The 10,563-nt window shown below is 30.9% G+C and overlaps 1 pseudogene; it reads left to right on the plus strand.

Annotated features, from left to right (window-relative positions):
- Positions 1-5,287: 5,287 nt before the first annotated feature.
- Positions 5,288-9,765, plus strand: LOC108916457 (annotated as a pseudogene).
- The last annotated feature ends 798 nt before the right edge of the window (positions 9,766-10,563 follow it).

A 10,563-nucleotide genomic window follows, 5' to 3' on the forward strand; every position in this document is an offset into this window, starting at 1 on the left:
CAAATGCCTATCGTTAATAATTATTGGACTTTCAACAGTCCGATAATATAATAAAAAAATTCGACCAATGTTTAAACAAGCGCCAGAGATTGACTAATTGACGGATTCGAATTTTTCAAAAAAAGTTTGAAAGCTTGAGAGCCCTCCTATATGTGATTAAATTTTCAAATATCTCAGGGCCTTGGTTTTTGCTCTGCAAAATTTTGAAAATTTGCAATTTTTTTTCAAAATCTGGATTGCGAAATTATTATTAGTTGAGGAAATAAAAGCACTGAACCTCTGAAATCTGTGCAGTAAGATGGATCGTAATGCGGTTTTTTGCATTCGATTCGTTAGAGCGTCCAGAAAGTTTGTGACCCTATGTGATCAATGAGAAATGAAAATTGTATCGGTGCATAAGAAAAATGCATTTTTAAAATTGCATCGAAGAGTTAAAATATGAAAAATTTATAACTCGCAAAATATTGACGGAAACGAGTTCAATTTTGCTACTCAGGGGTTTTTGGGGTCGCTGAACACGAATATCACGACGGCAACGGTCCACCAAGGATCATGAATGTGATTTTCTGTGGGTGTAAAACCGATTGCGGAACTTCGTGTGGATGTAGGAAGCACGGATTGAACTGCAGCTTAGCGTGCAAAAATTGTGCAGGCATTAATTGCACGAATAATGAAAAATATTCTGCAAATGATATATTTTCTTCGGAAGTGGAAACACTAGATGAATAAGATGAAGAAGATAATAATGAAAATTAAAAAATTAAATAAAACAAATTAAAATTGTTAAGATATTTAAGTATAATATTTTTTAGAAAACGTATTTTTTGTAATGAATAAATGTATTTTTATAATAAAAAATAATTAAGAATGAAATAGTTGTCACAGAAACCAGCCATCCTGGGTACTAGGTACCTCGAGGACCGTTACCGTCGTGATATTCGACCCCAAAAACCCCGTAACGAATTTCGGCAAGTTTATAACGAATTTCAACAAAACTCCAGGAGACGACGTGGAATCCGGCCACTCTGGGCACTAGGTACCTCGGAGACCGTTGCCGTCATGATATTCGTATTCAGCGACCCCAAGAACCCCCGAGTAGTAAAATTGAACTCATTTCCGTCAATATTTTCCGAGTTGTAAATTTTTCATATTTTAACTCTTTAAGCTACAATTTTAAAAATGCATTTTTCTTATGCACCGATACAGTTTTCATTTCTCATTGATCACACAGGGTCACAAACTTTCTGGACACTCTAACGAATCGAATGCAAAAACCGCATCACAATCCATCTTACTGCACCGATTTCAGAGGTAAGGCCGTTTTTAGTGCTTTATTTCCTCGACTATATGCAAAATCTATTAAACCGATTTTGATGAAATTTGGTGTGAAGATTCTACATAATATGAAGTTTTCTTGAGCCGAGTCCTCTATCCAATTTAAATACCCCAAAAAAAATCCCTAAAAAGTAATGTTTTTTAATTCCATTTTTGCGATTTTTTCGATTTTTACCATAATAATCATGATTCATTCGATTTGAAACTAGTGTTTTGTAAAAAATTTAATTACAAACATTTTTTTCCTCTTCCATTTTCGCCTAAAATCAACTCTTGAAGGGATACATAATTAAATACGAAGAAAAATATGACAGTTAGCCCACGTTTTTTTTAGGCGCATAGAAAAATTTTCATTTCTAGTGATATTTGAAAGCCAAAAAGCCAAAAATCTCCGTGGATATACGATTCACCCAAATATGGCTTTTTGAAACAGATACCGTCTGGACTACTATTGCATATGCTTGAATGTAATAATTATTAATCTAAATGTTCAACAACTTAGTCAACTAATAATTGTAAATGTAACTTTTTGACAGTTCCTGTCAAATTAATTTTGCCTTCAAGTGAAACTTCACTATGTCTTTTTACTGTCTATGAATTTGAATACGGCACTAATAAGGTCTTTAATTTTGCAGCTATTATCTTGATTCAATTATAACTTAAATGTTCAGATCTGTCAAATTTGTAACTGATTTGTGATACTGTGGTACTGACTTTCACAACCCAAATTAATTACGGAAATATCTTTTTTTTTTCTTCTTGAGTAGTTCTTTATCTCACTATTCTAACAAACTGGATACTGGAAGCTTACTTTCATTCAACTAATTTCACATTATCTTCTCCTTTGGAGGTTCCCATTATGCATCAACTTGTATGTAATATAAATTTCCGTTTTATTTTACTATTCTGCTCCACTTGCTTCCAACTTTTAAATTCCTCCAAATTTTACTTCTTCACTCTCCTTTTTTTTGTAACTCATTTCTTTTTTCTTCTTTTTTTGTTTTCCCTTGATCCTCACTATTCCTTAAGGTCCTTACACCTTCCTTTATATTCTTATAACGTTATCTTTTTTCCTTCACTTCACTTTAAACTTTATTATCTATTATTTACTCTTCTAACATTCTACTGACAAATTTTCTATAAATTTCCCTGAATTATTGTTTAATATATTTTATTTTAATTTACATTACTATTTTTTTTTTAACTTAATATTGATTTTGTATCTGCCATCTGCCTTTACTCTGTCATTATTTAACATTTGTTAAATTTGACTTCATAATATTTAAACTTCAAACCTGTGATTCATCTAAATATATATATATATATGTTGAAAAATTTATAAACTACCACCTAATAAGAAAATAAAGCAATAATCCTAACTATTCACAGAAGGGCAAATAGTCACTTAGAATATTTCTATAGGAATCAAAACTGAATACCAAATTTAGAATTAATAAAGCACTAATTGAATTTTGAATGATTTGAATATTTAAATGATACAAAAAAGTACAGAATTTATAATAAATAGAGACTGAAAATATAAAAGATAAAAAAATTGTAAGTAAACAGAACTAGTAATTTATTGAAATGAATGAACAAGGATAGGCAACCAGTAATACATGGAAATTTAAACTTTAGTGAATTTCACTTGAAAATAGTAGAATAAACGATGCAAAACTGGTCTTTACAGTAAACTAATTAAACAGTCTTTCATATAAAAATGATTTGAATGCAGTTAAATAAGTAATAAAATGTAGAAAAGCAGATTTAAAAACTTGTTACAATGACATCTAGTAAATGAATCTAACGAAAACCAAAATTTATTGCTATAAACTTATTTAACTACATAAAATTATGATAGAAAGTTTAATTAACAATAATACTGATACCATGCAAAGACAAGTTAAGTAAAACCATATAAAAATGACATAAATACCTGTAATTCGAAATGACTCTACTGAGACCATATTAATTTGTGAGATTTCACAGTGAAAAACAATTCTCCAGATTAAATGATTTAAAAAGAATACAAATAAAGACTGGTATAATACAGAAAACATATAGTGTAAACCATTTTTTGAGTACAAATTTCCATAGTGCAACCAAGTGAGAGGGACGTTGGAATTCAACACTCTGTAAAAGACACATAATGGTTATTTGGAATATAATGTCACAACAGAAACTTTAAAAAAAGTCTGAATTTTAAATTTAAATACTAGAATTAAGTGTAATATAAGAATTGTAATTGGTACGGCCAAATGTAAGACAAGAGGTATGCAAGAGGTGATATGTCTCGTAATCAGATATGGTGCCCACTAACAGAAAGCAAATTTCTCGAGGAATTCAACCCTGTAAATAAAAATTAGCCATTGTAAAGCATAAATCCATAAACTCAAAAAGAAATTTCCACATTATCAAATTATGACGTAGTCATGGAAATCAAACAAAATTTGAATAGGTATAAATACTAAAATGTCATAATTTTCGGCAGTACACGTTCAACACCCAGAAGGTCAACACCTAAAAAAAAGGGCATTAGAAAACAATCGAATGTAATAAGTTATTTACCTGGTTACAGAAAAAGTAGAATTTTTATGAGATTTATTGCTCGAGTGAACTCCAGAAGTGAAAAAAAACCAAGCATAACCTCAAAGGCATACTAAAACAAACATTGGCAAGAAAGTGAATTAACAAAAGTCCGAACAAACGTAAAGGGACATAAGCAGTGAACGCAAAGAGTTCGAAACAAACAAGGCAATTAGTGAAAGTGAGTGATAAGTGGCAGGCCAAGTGCAAGAAAGCAAACCTGATACAAAGGTAGTCCATAGAGGGTCAAACTGACAGGAAATCGAGAATCCCAGTATAGCAGTCAACGTGAGAAACTGGAAACAACGAGGGAAAACCAGCAGCCAACAGGCATACCCAGCGGTCGTCAACAGGCAGAAGGATACAAGGTAGCAAAATCCTTCAAACCTTTATGACATGCATGTTTTTCTGCGTTTATCATAAGCTATAAATTTGCGTTACACTGGCCAATAACAATAATAATACTGCTTTCAACTGATAAAGAATTCATTTTGCAAAATTAAGTGCACTATCAAATAAAAGGGGAAAAGTTAAGTAAATCTTAAATGTCAAATAGTGTGTAATAAAGATTGACGGATAATTTTATGTTACTACATTTAAAAATAATGATTTTTCATAAAGAGATCTCAATTAAATTAAATTTATACTAAGAGTTAGTAATAAGGGATTTGTCATTATAACCAAATCGTTAATCCATGTTCATTTATTCATATAAATAATTCATTGTAGAAAGAAACTGTTAATACATGTTAATTTGTTCTTTTCTGTTTTACTTGTTCACTTCATTAATTACCAATATCAATAGACAGTATCAAAATTTATTTTTTTAAGAGTTAATAATAAAACTATCAACTTTTCAAAATTTAAATTAAATTTGAAACATTCATTTAGATATTTCAATACTTAAAAGGATTAATCATTTGTTAGATATTTTAATAAAGATTTATATAAAAAAAACCTAACAAAAAGCCCAGTGAACCGCGAACTCTGAGGAAGAGAGCTACATTGCTATGAGTCAACATAATTGCAGAATTAGATTCATATAAGGTAAATATCATATTTGGTTAAATCTAACCTGGCGCTCAAGAAATTTCATTTGATTAATTTATGAAACAAAAACTTTATTATTATAATAATCGTACAATAAATATCATTTATTCATTTTCTAATCATTGTCGCTGCCAACGTGGGGCTGTCCTTGAATAAACAGGGCTTTGATTAAAGAAAAGGGGTTAACTAGAACAAGACAAAAACATATTAATATACAGGTTGGCAATAAAAAGTGCGAAAGATAAAATTAAAAGGGATATAAAAAAAATAATAAATATTTTAATATTTCAATAACAAGTAAAACAAAGTACTGAGATGGACCTGAGAAGTGGTAGAACAATACAGGACGAAGGTGACATTTCATCTGACAGTATACAAGGTACCGAAGAAACGAGTACAGTAACAGATGGTCTGGAGTAAAGAGGGGAAAAACAGGCAAGTAAAACAGAGGAAAATACAGGAATAGAAAGAATGCTTGCGGAACTTTTAAGGAAACACAGTGAAAATGAAAAGAAACAGACAGAAAAAGAAGTACAACAGAAAAAGGAAAAATTAGAAAGACACAAGGAGAAAGAAAAAAATTTAGAACATTGGAAACAACAGGAAAGAGAAGAAAAAGTAAGGGATAAAAAAGAGATGGAACAGAAGCAGGAAATACTATTGGAAAAATTGGAAAAGAAACAGGAAGAAATATTGAAAAAAATGAAGAACGATTTAGAGGAAAGGGATCGAAAATTAAGGGCAGAAATAGCAGAAGAGATTGCAAGAGGGATAGAACAAATGGAGAAGAAGAATGCAAAATTCAAGGACGAAATCAAGAACAAACAAAAGAATTTAGAAACGGAAATAGAAGGAAAATTCAAGTCTTTGGAGGAAGAACAGCAATCATTAAGGGAGGAAGTCAAAAGGAATAAAGAAGATTGTGGTAAGATGGTGCAAAAGGAAATTGAAGGGTGTAAAGCTGATATAAATATTATCCAACAAAGAGAAGAACTTACATCAAGAGAATGGATACGGAGATCAAAGAGACACAAAAGAAAATTCAAAAATGTGAAGAGGACATCCAAACAAGACAGGTGACTGGGGAAACCCAAGCAATAGAAATCAGATATGTTACATGTGGAGGTAGCAGCAACGCAATTAAATTTAATGGGCGAATAAGTATTGTCCACCCCATAGTGTTTTTGAAGAACATTAAGAACAGATGTAAAAATGTAGTGGAATGTGAGGACCTGAGACAGATGATTCGAGAAAGTCTGGAGGGAGAGGCTCATGTATGGTTTACGGGAAGAGAAGATGAGATACAAAATATGGAAGACTTCGAGGAAAAATTCCTGGAGCATTATTGGGGCGAAATTCAACAAGAAAAGACAAGGACGAGGTTATTTGGTGGAAAATATGACGACAGAATGTCAGGTAATAAAATGGGTTATGCAATGAGACTATATGCAGAGGAAAAGTTTTTAACACCAGCATTAAATGAGGGTGAAATTGTTAGAAATATTTCAAGGCATTTCAGCGGTGACATCACAAGGAATGTAAGCGTGAATAACATCTGTAATATAGACCAATTGTGCGATTATCTCAATAGACTCAATGTACGTAGTAATCATGATACTAATAACAATGGGGAATATAGCAACCTAAACAATAATCAACAATACCATACCAATAGCAATCGTTCAAATCTCAGGAATAGGGGTTTTCAGAGTAACAATAATCAACAGAACTATAACAGACAGTATACTGACAATAACCAACAATATTATCACAGACAATACGATACTAACAATCAACAAAATAATCACAGACAGTACAATAATAATAATAACACACAAAATTATCAATACAACAATAATGGCACAAGAAACCAAAACACTCAATATACCAACAGAGAAAGAAACACAAATTACAACAGAAACAATTACAGTAACAACAATTCAAACTACAATGACAATAATCGTAATAATGGGCAAAATTCACTGTATGGGAACCGTCAAGGCAATGGTAACCCGAACAATAGTAGGGAACACAGACGTGTAAATTTTAATAGGGTAGATAGGGACACTAATCATAGCTTAGATCGGGAAATAAGAAATAGGGAGAGATCACAATCCAGACATCGAGAAAATAGTCAGGGAAATACCAGACAAAATTGCACAAACAGTCAACAATGTATTAATAATCAAAATTCGCAAAATTTAAATGATTCTCAAAATAATAATAACAATCAAAATTTTCAATAAACAGCAAACCAATCGGACAGCCAAAAACTAGTCAATTCGAACATCCAAGAGAGTTTATTTTTGTAGAAAATGATAAAATTGATGAAACTACTCAAAAGCAACAAATAAATTTAGTTTTCATAAAGTTAAAGTGTCAAAATCAGAACAAAATTGCCTTAGTAGATACTGGTTCAGAAATGTCACTAATAAACGAAAATAATTGTAAAAATTTAATCGATACATCAAAACACATAATCAAAATCCCAACATTAACGTTAATAGGAGCAAACAATAAAAAGTTGTATACAGCGAACAAAATGTTAAATCTAAATGTCAAAATCAGTAATAAGGAAATTAATTTACAACTATTAATTATACCGAATTTAGAGTATGATATTATTATGGGCTCTGATCAATTGTCGAAACATAAAATCATAATAGATTACGAACAAAATAAAATGAAATTGTATGATATATGGGTAGAATTTGAAAAAGTAGGGGAAGAATTTGAGAATATAATGTTAGCCAATGTGAGGAAAGTAGGGAAGATAACTTGCAGAAAAATAAACGTAAATAAAAATAATAACAATGAAAGTATAATGAATAATGATATAAATGATTATAATTATAAAGGTCTAAAGGAGGATGAAGAGAATGTTAATGTAGAAATCAAATGCAATGAAGAATATTTGAAAGAGGTAAAAAGTTTATTAGGAATGTACAGTAAGCTTATTCAGAGGGAGACACGGCAAGCTAACAATTATACTCACAAATTAGAAGTAAATAATGACATAAAAAATTTTAAAACGAAAACATACCCAATTCCATACAATTACAAAAATCAAGTAAGGGATGAGATTCAAGGTTTATTAAAAAACAAGATCATAGAGCGAAGTAATACGTCATACATAAATCCATTAGTGGTGGTTAAAAAAAAATGGGGATATTAGATTGTGTTTGGATGCTCGAAATATAAACAAATTTACAATTCCACAGTACGAAGCACCCATGTCTATTGACGCAATTTTAGGAAGAATAACAAAAGCAAACATTTTCACAAAAATAGATTTAAAGCATAGCTTTTGGCTAATCCCACTACATGAAGAAAGTAGGAAATATACTGGATTCATGATAGATGGCGAAGTTTTTCAGTTTTCAGTGGTACCTTTTGGTTTGCAAAGTGCTTGCGCAGCTTTAGTAAGGGCATTACACCAAATTTTGAACAAATACGACGAATTTGTAATTCACTACATTGACGACATATTAATATTTTCAAAAAGTATTGAACAACATTTAAATCATTGAAAATTAGTATTGAGAGAACTTGATGAAGCCGGATTGAAGATCAATATCTTAAAATGTCAATTTATACAAAAAGAAGTGAAATATTTAGGGTACAAGATTAACGAAACAGGAATAGTAATGGACGAAGACAGGGTACACACAATACAGACTTATACGCGACCTAACAATTTAAAGACTTTGAGGGGATTTTTGGGGTTAATAAATTATTTCAAAAGACTCGTACCAGACATTACAAATTTAGAGCTACCATTACTTGATTTGCTAAAAAAGGATGTAAAATGGGTTTGGAAAGAAAATCATGAAGACGCTTTTAATACTATAAAAACAAAATTCATTCAAAAATTAAAAATTTATCATCCAGACTACGAAAAACCATTCATTTTGAGAACAGATGCTTCTAAATTTCGTTTTGCAGCGGTTTTGATACAAGAGGGGAAAGATTGTGAAGTCCCAATTTCATTTATTTCAAGGGTCACAAGAAAACATGAAAAAAACTATAGTGTAAGTGAATTGGAACTAGCTAGCATTATTTTCAGCATAAATAAATTGAGATTTTACTTATTGGGAAAAAAATTTTTCATTGAGACAGACAACCAAGCATTAACCTCTATATTGAAGCATAAGTATCGTAATAGCCGAATTCATAGATGGGCTTTACTTTTGCAGAAATATGACTTTGAAATCCGATACATACCCGGACCGACAAATACAGTAGCAGATGCTTTGACACGTATGGATGACACTGACAGAACTGATTTGAGTGAGAGAAAAGTAAGAATGAATCTGAACACATTATTAGACGAAGACGGACCATTTTCACTGACGGAACTAAAACGAGATCAAAATAAACTGACTCTAGAACAAAAATCAAAATTAATATTAAAACATGACGTTTACATAAAAATTATTCAGGACATGGAATTATACATTGTTACGGAAGACTTAGCTAGACGAATCCTTTGGGCAATTCATGATAAATTTGGACACATAGGGATTGATAAAACATGGCAAATATTTAGAGAAAATTATTTTTGTAAACAAGACAGACAGATAGCAAAACGAGAGTTAATGACTTGTGATCTATGTCAAAGAGGAAAGGAAAAGAATAATCATAACGAGGGAATTCCAAAAATGATAATTGCAAACAGTCCATTAGACATCACTGCTATTGATTTCATATCTAATCCTATCACTAATGATAAAGGACACAAGAATATTTTTGTAGTTGTCGATGTGTTTTCAAAATTTATTCAAACATACCCATGTAAAAGAACGAATTCTAAAACAGTACAATATTGCTTGACAAAGTTCATTAATCAATATGGGAAACCGAAACAATGTATTCTTGACAATGCTACTTATTTCAAAAATAGTAGATTTCAAAATTATTTAGCCAAATTAAATATTGAACTAAAATATACGAGCATACGTAAACCATCGTCAAACCCTTGCGAGAGGTACATAAAGGAAATAAACAAATTTTTGAGACTCCTGGTACATGAAAATCATTTAAATTGGGAACCGAGTCTAGAGAATGTCAATTACTTTATAAATAATATCCCAAATCAAGTAACTGGGGAGGCACCAGTATATCTAATGACCAGACAACAACCAGACAGACCTTGGGTAAATGACAACAACAAAATTTATACAGACGTTATACAACAAATACAAACTAAACTATACAAACAAGCAGACAAGACTATTAAAAAGAGAATCAAACAAAATAAAACACCTGTTACATTTCAAAAAGGAGACTTAGTGATCGTAAAATCTTTGAGAGCCCCGAACAGACAAAGGGACATGTGCACAAAGTTTCAATTACCTTATGAAGGACCTTATTTAATAAACACAATTAATGGGAAAAACAGCTATGAATTAGTGGAACTTAATACAGGAAAAACCAGAGGGATATTTAATATCACACATATTTATAAATATCACATTTAATAAACGCACACTTAAAATTTTTCAAACAAGGAAATAAAATAAAAACTTGAAACAGAGATGTTTGTTTCTGAGTTTTCTTTTTGGGTAAAACCCAAAGAAACCGTAGAAACAA

This window comes from Anoplophora glabripennis, unplaced genomic scaffold, assembly GCF_000390285.2.
Source record: "Anoplophora glabripennis isolate ALB-LARVAE unplaced genomic scaffold, Agla_2.0 scaffold2225, whole genome shotgun sequence".
Lineage (NCBI taxonomy): Eukaryota > Metazoa > Arthropoda > Insecta > Coleoptera > Cerambycidae > Anoplophora > Anoplophora glabripennis.